At 46.6% G+C, this 14,674-nt stretch overlaps 1 long non-coding RNA gene across 1 annotated transcript; it reads right to left on the bottom strand.

Moving 5' to 3' along the window:
* Nucleotides 1-12,950: 12,950 nt before the first annotated feature.
* On the bottom strand, nt 12,951-14,425 carry LOC116666112. The gene is made up of 3 exons (XR_004322962.1): nt 14,220-14,425; nt 13,774-13,851; nt 12,951-13,335 (listed from the first exon to the last, which is right to left on the bottom strand). It is a non-coding gene; the product is annotated as an uncharacterized LOC116666112 (long non-coding RNA).
* Between the last annotated feature and the right edge of the window lie 249 nt (nt 14,426-14,674).

Raw genomic sequence — 14,674 nt, 5'->3', positions numbered from 1 at the left:
AAAAAAAAAAAAAAAAGTCCATCAGCACAGTGAGATCAGAGGGAGAACGGGCAGCACCTTAAGCTACACTTTCTTAGCCCAATGCCCCAAAGTCTTCCATTCTGTCCTCCCAGTTTGCTCTACTTGGATTGAAAAATAAAGTTCACATCCAAGTGAACAACAATGATGATGGCCCAAGAGGGGAAGTGGGAGCTAAGCATAGCGAGGAGATGCATTCAAAATCAATGTAGGGGGTGAATTTGTCAGGACATGGGAAATGGTTGGATGAGAGGATGAGGGAGAGACAGGGGTCTCCTGGATGTCCCCTGGCTTCCTGATTTGCCTGACCAGGTAAATGTTGGTGCCAGCTATGGAGATGTGGCATCAGTGGTGGAGCCTGTGGGTGGGCTGAGAAGCAGAGATCTTCAGTTTAGGATTTGAGGGGACCTATGGAGCATTCAAGCGCTTATGTGCAACACAAAAGTCTGGAGGTCAACAACGTCAGGTCTAGTGGTCTTTGCACACTGCGTGCAGGCTACCAGGAGCCAGCCACATCCTCCTAAAGTCTCTACTGAGGACCCCTCCCCACCAATGCCATGCTCTCATTCCTCCGCCATATTGGCGCCAAACCGACTGTGGGGCATCTCCCAGAGGCTGAGCCCAGGGAAATAGGCCACTAGCTCCAATATTCTCTGGTTCTCTCCTACCTCTCTGTTTCTATAATACTCACTCCCACCTTTAGGGGTAGGCCCGAGAGTGAGGGAAAATGAGATACTGGCCAATGATCTCCTTCCCTGTCCTGTCTTTCCCCTCCCTTACTCCCCTGTGGGGTTGAAGGGGAGAGCTTTTTCCTCCTCCTTCCCTGTCAGGACTCCTCTTATGTCACACCCGGAGCCCTCCCCACCCCAGGCTTATCCTGAAACTCTGTGATCAAAAACTCCAAGCCTGGCTCTTGATATTTTAATGGGAGCTTAAGGAATTCAGAACTGCCCTTCCCCCACCCCACCCCAATGCCTGGCTTTCAAAACCATTGTCTTGCAGTGGACTCAAAAATCCTATTCTGGATGTGGAAAGCTGAATGTTGACTCTTTCTTTCTCTTGGCATTCAGGCTACAAAAATCCCAAAAGTCTCCTATGGAAACCACATGTCTCTGGAAGAAGAGGGGGAGGTCAAATACTGGGAATGCAAAAGAGCGTGTACGTATATACATCCTTATTACATTTATGTAACAGGCAAGAGTCTACCATGCCCACTAAACCGTAAAATCCTAGGAACTGTAAATTCCCATCATAATACCAGGAATGTAGTAGGTCCTCAACAAATGCATGTTATTGAATGAATCAATTGAAACTCAGAGAGTTTGAATAACCAGCCTGAGGTCACACGGCTAGCAAATAACTAACCTAATCTGTTGACCAACAAAGCCCATGCCTTCAGCATCACACCTTACTGACTAATATTTGGGAAAAAATCTTAAAGAACTAAGTCTTAGGTCTCTAAAGTCATTTTTTTTTTTTGGTCAGTATGATGGAAGCTAAGAAGACTGTAAACCAGTTGTGTGCACTGGCTTATTTAATAATTTAATTCCACCCTGACCTTGGCCACGGTCCCTTAGCCCCGCTCAGTCCCAGGCTGTAGTCCTGTTAAATAGCCATCAGTTTGGGACCAGCAGGGAGTTCCGGGGATCCCTTTTGGGGATCTGATGGTGCATCTGCTGATATGCTGCAGATGCAGCAGATGTGAGACACTCATCACCCCTGAAGATAGCACCTTTTTGACAAGGGTCTTGGTACCAACAAGATTTCACTTCTGCCAGATTGTGAATCTGGCAAAAATTGCCTCTGTTTAGGGGACCAGTGATCACCCTCAGGTCCCAATTCTATTCTTGGAAAATGGCCTGGCACAGTCACTAGCAGGGCTAACTTGTAAACTAGGTGAAGAGAGTATTTGGGGGAATACAGAATCTGGGGGTGGGGTTTGAAATCACGTCTCATTTGTTCATGAACAGATTGTGTGGACATCCCTGGATTATGCTTTTCCTGGTCTCTGGGCCTTTGCACATGCTCTTTCCTCTTCCTGGGACATTTTCCCTGCTCCACATCCCCTTCACTAAGCTGACCCTGCCTTGTCTCTGAGACCTCAGTGTAGACATGACTTCGAAGGCAGCCTGACTTCCCTTGTGGCCCCGTCGCCCCCTCTGATTGGGCCCCTGAAGCATGTGCACTAGGCTGTAAGTGTCTGTCTGCTTGTTGGTCTCCCTTCTCTCCCCTGCAACAAGGTTATCTCTTGGGTATCAGGGGCCAGGGCATTCCTAGCACCTAACACAGTCCCTGCACACAGTAGGTGCTCCATTTTAAATCATTGCTTAACTTTACGTTTAGGCACATGCTCCTCAACTAGTTATTTGTCTTTCCATGGACGTAAGTCAAACATGCGTAGTTTCTTTCTTAGCTTATACCGCTCCCCAGAAGAAGCAAAAAAAAAAAAAAAAAAAAAAAGCCCAGGATTTAGATCCCGAAAGATCTGGGTTCTTAATTCCAGTTTCTTTGCTTATTGAGCCCAATACCTGTAAACTAAAGCAGCCCCTGACCATAAGGCATAGCAGAGGCTCTGTTTAGCAGGTGCTCAGCACAGACGCGGGCACTTCCATGCACACATGCCCCATGCGTGCACACCCCCATGTGCCCTGCCGGGGCTGAGCTGGATGCATTGTAGCAGTACGTGTGCGGGCTGAGGGAGGTTGGAGTGACCGCCACCAGGTTAGAGAGTGGGGGCTGCCAGATGCTGGGGGACAACGAGGTGAGGCTGCAGATCTGGACTCTCCTTCTCCAGGCTCCCCACTCCTCTGGGCAGTGGAATGTCCCCCTCCGGCTGTCTTTCCTCCCTCATCCCGCAGGCCTGCAGAGGGCTTTTTTGTTTTTTTTTTTTCCAGGATGGAGATTCATTTCTTGGCATTCTAATTTTAAAAGTTCCCCATGTGCAGAGCTGACTTTGAGCTTCAGCGGGAGTTTATTTCTTCCTATTAGCATCACATTATACAATCTCTGACAGATTAATCACAGCTATTGTTGTGCTGTTTATTCTACACACTGTATAATTTTACTTTCAAAATGTTATTTTAATTAAAAAGGAAGTACATGAGGGGAAGGCATTTTCCTGACAGACAGGTTTCTCCGGCCCCACCGAGCAGGTGTATACCCTCACTGCCTGCAATGTCGTGTATCCAGCAAGGAGTTCAAGTCCCAGCTGCAGGGAGGAAGACAGTGCTGGGCTTATATGATGTCGTGGGAGGATTGGGAAGGCCTTGGTTGAAGCCGAGTTAGATGTTTTTATAAGAAATTTTCTTCTTTGTCTCTTTTGGAAAGTAACACACCTTTGTATTATGTAGCATAAAGAATATGACTGACGTTTGATAGAAGACTGTATTGGTATAGGGGTTGGGCCTGTGGCCTTCAAAGTTCCTTTATCCAAGGATGGAGTCCAGCCTGCCTTAACTACTGACTGTCTTTGTGACCTTGGGCAAGTTGACCTCTCTGAGCATCAGATTCCTCAGGGGAGGAAGACCCCCTCTGGAGGAGGAAGATTGGAAGGCTCGTGGAAACACTGGGAGATTTAAACAAGACAGTGGAGATAAAGCACTTTGGGATGTTCCTTTGCATCGAGTGAGTACTGAGTGGAGGGGTTATTATTTGATTCCAGGGATGCATTTCCTCCTACTCAGATCAAGCTGGGGTGACAGAGGAGGGAAAGGCAGACCTCGCCAACTTGACGGTTTCCAGAGGGCCCACCCTGGTTTGGAAAGAGTAGCCACTTTGAAACCACAGAATCCAGAAACACATTTCACCCTCACCACGTACCCTCAAGTTCTGAACCCAGAGCCAGACACCAAGCCGGTTGGAGCAGCAAATTCATTTTTTAAAAAAAGAAAAGCATTTTGTGGTGAGGGAAAAAATGCTTGCACAAGAGGCCCAAGAAGAAAAGCTCCAATGTGCGATGTCGTCCCACTGCGCTGAGACGGAATAAAGAGCTGCTTTGCTGCTAAGGTCTCAGGGTGGGGCAAAGAGCTGGGTTCCGCTCTGCGTCTGGTGTGTGCTTTGGGGCAGATAAATCCCTGTTAAGCCACCTAGTGTCAATGCCAGTATCATACTGTCAGACCTGATTGGTGTGAGTAAGGAATGAGTCTGTGTTGTCACAGAGCAACGGCAGCTGCTAAAGGACTTTTATCCCTGTGGTAGAACCTCAGAGCCCTCAGACCAAGAAGGTCTGAAGTGAAGTGAAGTGAAAAAAAAAAAAAAAAGAAAGAAAGAAATTAAATGAAAGAGAAATGAAAAAGGGGGGAAAATCCCCTTAAAATCCCGATAGGGTCGCAGCACCATCCCCACTTGGAATTCTCTATTAGGTCCCATCAGGATAAAGTTCAAGGGGGAACCACCTTTCTTTTGTTGTGTTGGGAATCTTGTCATTTCAAATATTGAGCCCACTGAGATCGGATATTCAGCTTTTCTCCTGTTTGCGTTGGTGGATCTGAATACATACAGTACGTGGCAGAGACTGAATTGAGTAAAATTATTCCAAGAAATGAGCCATTTGCTTGGGATCATCTGTTATAGAGGAATCTTTGCTGTAATGGGACCTAAATACTGTTCTTTAATAACAGCTGGGATCTGTTAGGGGGAATAAAGGTATAAATGGGGGTGAAAACTGAAGACAGCACATATGGCATTGTCATCAGTGGAATTCAGAATGCGGTTAATATATGAAACAGGCCGTGTGTCCAGAAGCAGCACACAACATCACACGGTTCCAAGTGTGGCTTGAGCGAGCTTTCCAAACTCCTTGCACGTGTGCAGGGAAAGAAAAAAATTGGTTTGCATTGGAAGAAAGGGACGTTTACCCAGGACATCGAGTGCAGAATCTGTAGATCTCTCAACAGGGGAATGAGGCACAGATTATGCCTTTTTATGGGGACATTTCTTTTCCAATGAAAGCAAAATCATTGGAAACACCGTCTTAGTTAACATTTTTATAGGCTTTGATGTACTTTTCGGCACTTTTGTGTAATATAGATAGATATTCAGTTAAACTTCAGAAGGAAAAAGTAACACAATTTCAGTTTATGCTACACATTTTTCTAATACGGGGGCCTGATAAACATTATAAGCTGTCCCTCAGCTGCCAATGGCTCTGAGAGTTGCTATGTGGCCTTGAAGCCTGTGAATCTCTTCTGCAGTATTTCTCTCTTTGGGTTATTCTTTACTTCCTTTCTAGAGGATGAGATTCTGGTCTAAAACTCCTTGTTACCTCTCCCTACTCTGCCACTCATGGGAAATTGCCGGTCGCTAACTACCTAAAAAGGTTGTTTGGCTTCCCTACACCCCAGAGTAGGTCTAAGACAAAAGTCACTAAAAATGGCCATTGTCCAAGATTTGCAAAAGTCAGAGAGGAATTTCAGTATTAATGGTTTCAAATAGCTGTTTTAAAAGGTACAACTAATAATAAAAAATCTAATAAAAATTACAGTCAGGCGCTTTGCAAATTTAAAGCCTGACGTAAAAATGCAGAATCAAATGATTCTAGTTAGGGTGCCAGGGTACAATGTGCTAGGATACTAAGAGGAGTGTTGGCACTGTCTGCTTTTAGCTGCACCCGGCCCATGGGGAGCAGCTCACAGAATGCTTTGCAGGAAGAGTGGCACAAAGCTGGCAGGGCACAAGACATCTAACAAGACGGAGGGGAGAAGGGACTTGAATGTGCTCCATGCTTGCTAATCGTCAGACACAATCACAGAGTTGAACAGGATGCATTTTTTTTTTTCAGTTCCTTTTAATAATTTTTCTTCTCAGCTTTGGTTTTTGGCTCAGGACCAACCAAGTCAAGGTTAGCATCATGGAAGGATTTGCAACATTGAAGGAAGATGCTCCCGAGTCCTGCTTGGGACTGGTCCACACAAAATAGTGAAGGAGGTGATGCTCCTTTACGTGGCTCCCTGCTTTTCCCTGCATCCTCTCCAAGGCCAGTGCTTGGCCAGGAGCACCCCACCCCACCCCACCCCACCCCACCCTCCTGCCCAGGCTGGACAAGAGGCCAGGGAGAAAGCAGGGCACTGGGAGTCAGTTCTTCTCTTGGACTCTCAGCTGGACTTTAATTTCTACATGACCTTGGGCAACATTATTTACCTTTTGGGGCTCTGGTTCCTTCAAATGAAATAAGAGGCTTGAACTAGATGATTTCAAGGGTGTCTTTGAGTGGCTAAAATAAATCCATCCACATTAAACAACTGCTTTTGTGGGTATTTTAATTTTAAAATAAGCTGCCCGAAAGGGCAATGCTTATCCAAGAGGAATGACTCCTTAATGGTGAAATTTCAGGCATTCTGCCTGCCGAATGAAAAGCAGAGTTCTTTTTTTGAAAAGTGTGTGTGTGTGTGTGTGTGTGTGTGTTTCACGAAGGGGGTGGTTTGGAGGGTTGAGGGCTTTTTTGTCCTTTTTGTTGCCCGCACCAGGAAACTTGAGGTCATCTTGGACTCCTTTCTCTTCCACCCAATATCCAATTCATGAGCAAATTCACTAGCACATTCAACTCAATGTATCTAGAATCTGATCACTTTTCATTATTTCCAATATTAGTGATGATCAAAAACACCCTCATACTCCCTCTTGGAATCTGTATTCATCAGTTTGGGCTAAGTTATGTGGAGGTAACAAATGACACCAAAATCGAAGTGGCTTAACCCAGCAAAGCTTATTTCTCATCCAGCGTTTCTGCCTCAAAGTGACCACATCCCCTCTGCTTCCATTTTGTTGATTGAGAAAGTCACATGGCTACACCTAGCTTCAACGAGACAAGGAACAGCAATCCTATTGTGAGGTCAGAAGGCAGGAAATACGTAGCAGAAATCATGACTACCACTGCTTTTATCTCACTCAGAAAATACCTCATGTCTTCATCACACTCTCCACCGCCCCACATGGCATGACATCCCAACCCCACTACCTCTGTCTGTCTTATCTCCTTCCACTTCCCTTTCTCCCTTCACTCCAGCCACTCCACGCTCCAGGCAGGCTCCCTGAGATTTTGTGTCTTATAATAAGAAATATGTATTTGGTCCTCAGCTCATTTCTAGCACAGAGCTCCTTGGAATTGCCTATTATGAGAGTCTCTTGTTTCATTAAGGAGATGGCCTTTGGACCACATGTAAGGACCAACCTTATAATTAGAGGGTTGGGACTTTTAGCCCTACCACCTGACCTCTGCAGAGGGGAGAGGGGCTGGAGGTTGAATCAATTGCCAGTAGCCAATGATTAATCAGTCACATCTATATAATCATGAGTCCATGACGACCCAAAAGGATGGGCTCGGAGAGCTTTCAGATTGGTGAACACCTGGAGATCTGGGAAAGTGGTGTACTAGGACGGGATGTGAAGGCTTCACACCCTCTCTTTATATTTTGTCCTGGGAATCTCTTCCATTTGGCTGTTCCTGGATTATATGCTTTTATAATAAACCAGTAATCCAGTAGATAAAATGTTTCTAAGTTTTGTGAGCCTCTCTGGCTCACAATTAATTTAATTAATTAAACTCAAGGAAGGGGTCATTGGACTCTCCAGTCTATAGGTGGTTGGTCAGAAGCATAGGTGACAACCTGGATTTGGGCTTGGCATCTGAAGTGGAGTGGAGTTGCTGGCGGTGGTAATTCTGTAGACACGAACCCTTAACCTGTGGATTCTGTTGCTCTTTCTGCGTTGATAGTGTCAGAATTGAGTTGAATTGGTGTCAGAGATGACTTGATAGTTGGAAAAGCAACCCCCCCCCCGCCAATTCCTACACTGAAATTGAGTGCAGAACCTTTACTTCTCCTCAGGGCCTTTGCACTTGCTGCCTGTTCCTCAGAGTGCTCTCCCTCAAAAACTCACTTCCTCACTTCTTCCAAGTCTTTGCTCAAGTGGTCCCTTCATACTGAGGATTTTCCCAAGAACCGTAATTAAAAATATAAACCACCCTCTCTCACACAGACATTCCAGCACTTCCTGTCCTGCTTCCCTGTTAGTTTTTCCTCCTGAACTTATCACCCCCTAACATAGCACATAATTGACATGTATTTTATGGCAGAATGTGACTGTTGAAAGCGTGGGCTCTGTATCACTGAGGCTCAAACCCATGACTCCTCCACTTCCTAGCTGGTGACCTGGGGGAGGTTACCTGCCCTCTCTGTGCCTCACTTTCCTTGTCTGTAAGTGCTGGTTCACGCTAACTAGTGTCTACTGCAGGGAGTGGTGACGAAGATGAAAAATACGAAAGCCCTTAGAACAGGGACTGGCACACAGCAACAGCATTTGCTAGTCTTTTATTATTTAAGTATGGTTGATTGACAATGTTGTGTTAGTTTCTGGTACAGCATAGTATTTCAGTTATACACATATATACATAGACAGATGCTTTTTCATTTTTTGTTTTATTTATTTATTTACTTACTTACTTACTGAAGCACTTGCCACTTTTATCAGTTGTCTGATTGGCTGCCATGGGCTGTCAGCTCCACAGGGCAGTGATTTTTGTCCTTTTTCAGCACTGGGTCCAGAGCAGTGCTGGGTAACGATAGGCGCAGCATGAACATTGGTTGCACGAACGAGAGAGTGACCGCTTGAACAGCTGCCCCACCGGGCAAGCCGCCCAGCACTCCCGCTACCCTGGCCCCAAGGTCCTCAGGCCTCAACGTGGGCAGGCCATCCTCAGGGCCAGCTCCCCCTGCCAGGCCAGACTGCACAGGTTCAGGGTCTCTAAAATGCCTGCATCCAGCCCTGCTCAGGACTTCCCTGGATGTAATGATGTGTGGCGGGTGGCGTGGATTCATTTGCCCAGGAAGTATCCTGCTGCTCTTTGAATCTGGCAAAAATGGACCCTGGAGCTCAGAGCGCAGAAGAAAACTGAGCTGCTCTGTAAAGGCGAACACTTCATCACCGGTCAGCCTCACTTGTGGCCTCGAACCCTGTACTTTGCTCCCGCAGTGCCGGACGTGTCTGTTCCTACTGCAGATTGGTCACTTGCCATTGTCGTGATTTGTCTCTGGTGTGTCCCTGTGGGGAGCTCTGAAGGCCTGGCCGCCATCGCTGGGTCAGGTACACCATAGGAGCTCAACAGAGGGTTGTCTGATGAATGAGTCACCAGGTTCGGACACTCACGGAATAGAAGTCAGACTATTCAGATCCTCTGCGGTCCGTGGCAGGGAGCTTTCATCCCTCGGAGTGTGGGAAGCTGTACAGAGCTGTCAGAGCCTCTTTCTCCCCTTGAAACTGGACACATTAGTTCAGCAGCATGAACTTGAAATGTCTTAATAAGGAGCATCTGGATTCTGAGGATGTAGCGCTTTTCCGTCCAGTTATCAGACCTTCCCAGGTGGGTCAGCCGCCTGAGGGAACTCAGGGCAAAGTCAGCGATTTCCTGATCTGTCCCATCTAGGATGCACCCAAGCTTTCTGTGGTGGGACTGGCTTAGGATTGCAAAGCACAGTGTAGATACGGAGAGAAAATTCCTGGCAGTGAAGACACGTGAGGGTGGTTCATGTTCTTAAATATACTACACGTGGCAGTCTTGGAGGGTATAGCTGTGAGTGGAGACCCAGGGAGAGTTCAGTTACCGTGAATCTTAGTTCTAGACTCGATTCTGTTTCCAGCATCTGATGCTGTGTGGGGCCGATGGGACATCTCTTTCCTGTTTGCTGCTGCTGCTCCCAACCTCCCCCATGTGTAAAAAGTCAGTGAGATGGGGAGCATGTTCATAATTGACAGGATGTAAGAAGGGAGAAGCACACGATTCCTTTCTTTTCTATCTCAAAACCTGGTACGGGAACATGATAGAGGACATGTTTGCTCAGATGGGTACATGGCTGGACCTTCCTTGTGGGGTATCCCACCCTCATCCCACCCCATGCCTGTTCTGGCCCCATTTTCTTACCGAGAAAATGGAAATACTGCTGGGGGCCTGACCCAAGGAACAATTGTGAAGCAGGTGAGGCTTACCTGTCCTCATACTTTTCTATTTCCTTTCCAACCCCTTTGCTGCACAAAAGCTTGTGGGACCCAGGCAAGTTCCTTATCTTGGTTTTCAGTGTCAGCTTCCTCATTGGTAAGATTAATAATACTATGCCTGTCTATAAAGTTGCAGGCTGGATTCAATGAGAGTTCCAATGATGGGTATGTGATATCATCCATACCACCTCTCAGGAAAGGCTCTGACATCACTAATGTGGATGCTTAGAAGTTTAAGCTAACATTTCCCAGAACCATTGCCTCCGAACTTGAGGAACCGAGCAGTGTGGCTGCTGTGGAAAGAGCTTTGGCATCAGGAGAGCACCTGGGAGAGCTGCTCTGGAGGCGGGGGGAGGGGGCCGAGGTGAGCCGCAAGTGCCCCGTGAAACACACTAGGGTGAGAGTTACCTGCTCCTTCCAGGAGAGACGCGCGCTCTGCTTCCCTCCTGAAAGGGTAGCGAGGGAGGGTGAAATAGGACCAGCAAGCACGTCCAAGTCCTTTGCCATCTGCCCTCCCCTGTCTTTTATGTTTGAAAAAGAGCCTCTTATCAAAGGCAGAAGTTGTGTCCCTTGTTGCCCTACTTTCAGATGTTTATGTCATGATCACATTCGTAAATTCATTTTCAGCTGGAAGAGAGGGTTCTTAAAAGATGGCCACACATGCCTCTGGCTGAAGGAAGCCTCTGAGTTCCCAGCCTATTCAAGAGAAAATTCCTAATAAGCACAACTGTAGTTCCAGTACTGATGAAATATCAGCTTTTATCAGCAGTTCAAATAAAATTTCCAAATCAACAAATCAGAACAATCCATGCACAATATATGCCTACTTTGGAATCTGTCCTGATGGCCCCCCAGTGGGGTAGAAGCTGCCAGTGAGAGCTGTTTAACTTAGCCCAAATGTCATGCTAATTGGTAGCATGGAGATACACAGAGGCCTGACCTCTGACCCAACGGAAATTGTATCGAAACAGAATTTTGTTTGTTGGCTCTGGGACCATTGGCTCCTGGAGTCTTTCTGCTGTCAAATCACTGAAGGGCCATTTGTTTATGGAATTTGTTGTCCAGGGAGCAACACAGTCTGGGGAAGTGAATTTAAAGAGATTTAGTCCTACGAGGATGGACTCATATGGAAGAAGATTGTTGGGAAAAGTGTTTTTTTTTAGGATCCTTCTGCAGATACTGCTATGTGGTCTGCAGATTTTGGAGTAAGGGGTGTGTGTGTGTGTGTGTGTGTGTGTGTGTGTGTGTTTAACGATGCCTCACTTTACAAAAACCCAATAGGCCATGATCCAAACTTACAGAGAAAATTAGGGAGGTTTTTCACACCATAGAAGCATTTTGCAATGCTCTTTTAAGTGTTTCAAATTTGAAAAAAAATCAGTTTAAATGTTCTATTTCAGGAATAAACGCACAGTGAAAAGTGAGCCATATCTGTAATGATTGCATTAGAAAACATTTCTATAGGATAAACCAGCTCTTCTGCAGGGCCCTGTGAACTGAGTTTAAGATGCGTAAGTTACGGATTTTCATTCTAACAAACTCTGCCTTTTAACTTACTATTTGGGATAAAACATCGCACAGCTTAATAATAAACTCAGTGTACAAGGTTACTGAGACAAGTCACAGCCTTTTCTTTGCTGGTATTTATCTGCTCCCTGGCTGAATCCTTCTTTTCTTGGTCCTGGAGGTTTGTTTCTGAGGTCTAGCCTGACCCCTATCCAGGCTCCGCTAATCTATTTTTGGGCGTGTGTTCTTTGTGTCTTCAGCACCCCGACCCCCACCTCGGTCTGTGTTCTTTGGGCGGGGCTAGGCCCAAAGAATCAGAATGAAGCCCGTGGCCCAGGCCAAAGGCAATCAGCATGCCACATTCCCTGGCCGCATAGACTGGTTCAGGAGTAGGCATGTGGCCCCATCAGAGCCAGTGAAAGGCAGTGGGACTTTGCTGGGAATTCTGGGATAGAAGGAGATGCCTTCCAACTTGAACCTGGCTGCCAGTTTTGTTTCACGGGGGCCTGAGCTATTCTGAGAATGGGGCCTTGAGAGAGTAAGGAGAACCAAGATACTGGGAGAGAGAAACAAGGTAATAATGACAGCTCCAAAACCCTGCAGCCAGCCAGGCCTGAAGCGAGACCCGTGTCCTTGCCAGCTGGGGCTGCTGTAACAAGATACCACAGACTTTTGTTTCTCACAGTTCTGGAAGTTAGTCCAAAGTCAGGGTGCCAGCATGGTCGGGGTCTGGTGAGAGTTCTCTTCCTGGCTTGCACATGGCTGCCTTCTTGCTGCGTCCTCACATGGCGAGAGAGAGCTCTCTGATCTCCCATAAAGGCCCTGTTCTCCACATGAGGACCCTACCCTCATGATCTTATCTAAACCTAATTAGCCTCAAAGGCGCTACCTCCAAATACCATTACAATGAGGATGAAGGTTTTAATATATGCATCTGGGGGGACACAGACATTAAGTCTGTAACAACCAGCCTCTAGACTTGTGTGGACCTATGAATCAATGTCTTGCTCTAGACTGATTTTGCTCTTAGTCACTTGTAGTTGAGCCTTAACTGATAAAGAAATACAGCTTGGAAACAGATGTATTCAAGCCCCAACCAGTAAGAGTTTTCATTTGCTCCAGGATTAAAGCTGTTTCTTCCTCCTCCACCCCACTTTCCTTCACCTCCTCCCGAGCACAGGTGTGCCCCATATTGGAACATTCTGCATCAGAATTTTGAATCCTAAGTTGCTTTGTACACCTGCTTCCTAGCTGGAAGTGAACTCAACCAATTACTCAGATAAAAAGGCTTGAAAAGACTACGTTTTGTTTTCATTTTCCTCTCGCTTTTCCTACTCTGTGACCTCCGCAATAAATCTTCATACACTTTGTGTTTATCTGGGGCCATAAATGCTTCCATAGGGCCAGTCTCATAAAGGTTACCATTACCTTCTGTTTTTCAGACTGAGTGGAATAAAAATTCTGGGCCACCAGAGAGCAATTTGCTGATCTAGGAAGTGGTAGTGGATAACCATGCTTTTGGCCAAGATATTCCAACTTTGCAGAGTTGTTTGTATGTATTGGTCAACAGTTAAACTAGCAACTGCACAGGTGGCTGCTTCCACTGCAGTGCTAGAGTCTCAGGCAGACATCGCCAGTCTGGTTTCCAGGGTGGATAGGGAAGCTGGGAGTTCTCCAACTGTGGATTTGGTGTGAGCTGAGAAAAAATACGGCAGATGGTGGAAAAATTGGATTTTGAGGTTGGATAGGCCTGGGTGCCAATCCCAACTCCACTGTGGAACCTTCAACAAGTCACTTAACTTCTCTGAGTCTTAGTTGCTTTATCTGTAAATTGGGAATAATAATAGCACTTAACTTACAGAGCTGTTATGAGGATTTTAAAGTCCCTAAAACACAGCTTGACAGACAAACGTGCAGTAGTTTCCTCCCCTCCACCCCATAAAGCGATGGAACAAACAATGGACCAGGAATCAGGAGACCCCAGTTCAAGCCCCGGCTCTGCTCCCAATCTCTGTGACACTGTGGCAGCAGACATGATATCATTATTGCTATTTTATAGGTGAGGGAAAAGGTTTAGCGATTTGGACAAAGTCACACACTAGTATGCAGAGTTGGGAATAGAATCCAGCTTGAAAAACAAAGCAAATTCTAGACATCCACTCATCCATCCATCCACCCATCCATCCACCCCTTTATTGAGCAAATATTTAGTTGAGTATCTACTCTGCAGCAGGCAGCATATCAAGTACTTAGGTTACTTACAGTGATGAACAGAACAGTCTAGGCCTTCAAGGAGCTTAATGGAGTCCAGTCATTTCCTTTCGGCCTCAGTGGGTGATTCTGAAACCCACAGGAAAGAAGAGACATGAAAGTGACGTGTTAAGTATAAAGCACAGTAAAAATGTAAAATACTATCCTTATTCTCTATTCAAGCCCATTGCCTTAAGGTTTCCCCTAATGCTGATTTGAAATTGAGAAAACACCTAATGTACAGGTAAAAGGAGTTCGGAAAGTTGAAAATCTTGTTCAAACCCTCAAGCTCTGAAAAAAGACATCAGGGCTGAACCCAGAGGTGGCCCCAGGCAAACCATAAAGAGGTCCTGGCACCTGAACCCAGTGCCTGAGGAGACGTTCCGGGCTGTGCTTCGCCTACAGCGTCTGCCTGCCATGGAGTCTGGCGGGAGCAGAGCCTGAGATCTGATGCTCACCTTGCCCCCGACCTTCACGGACCGTCTGCTGCTTCTTGCTTCTGGCATCTGCTTGGCCCCGTCTCTGCCGTCTCTTTGGCTCCTCCCTCGCCCAGCCCTGGCACCCAGAACCAAGGACGGACACACTGAGTCTGCTTGTCCTCTAAGGCAGTTTAAACATGAGGAAGGAAACCCAATTGTGCAAAAGCTGCATTTAAAAAAAGCACCTTCCATCTGGCCACTAGTCACTTCATTGGCATCTGACCGACTGCCACTGGGCTGCCGTGGTGGAGGAGGTCCTGGACTTTAGGATGGCCGCCCTGGGTGGCGGCTTATGGACGCCAGGCTCCCTCTGCGCATCAGCGGAATGATTGGGAATGATTTGAGGAGTGAGAGAACAACAGGGCATGGCCTCTGTCTGGCCAAGTGGGACCCTGGGGTCACTTGGGTCTTGTTGTCAAGTTCATGCCCTAGGG

This window comes from Camelus ferus, chromosome 9 (assembly GCF_009834535.1).
Source record: "Camelus ferus isolate YT-003-E chromosome 9, BCGSAC_Cfer_1.0, whole genome shotgun sequence".
Classification (NCBI taxonomy): Eukaryota; Metazoa; Chordata; class Mammalia; order Artiodactyla; family Camelidae; genus Camelus; species Camelus ferus.
Note: the sequence above shows the minus strand (reverse complement) of the source record. Positions and strands in the feature narration are given on the sequence as shown.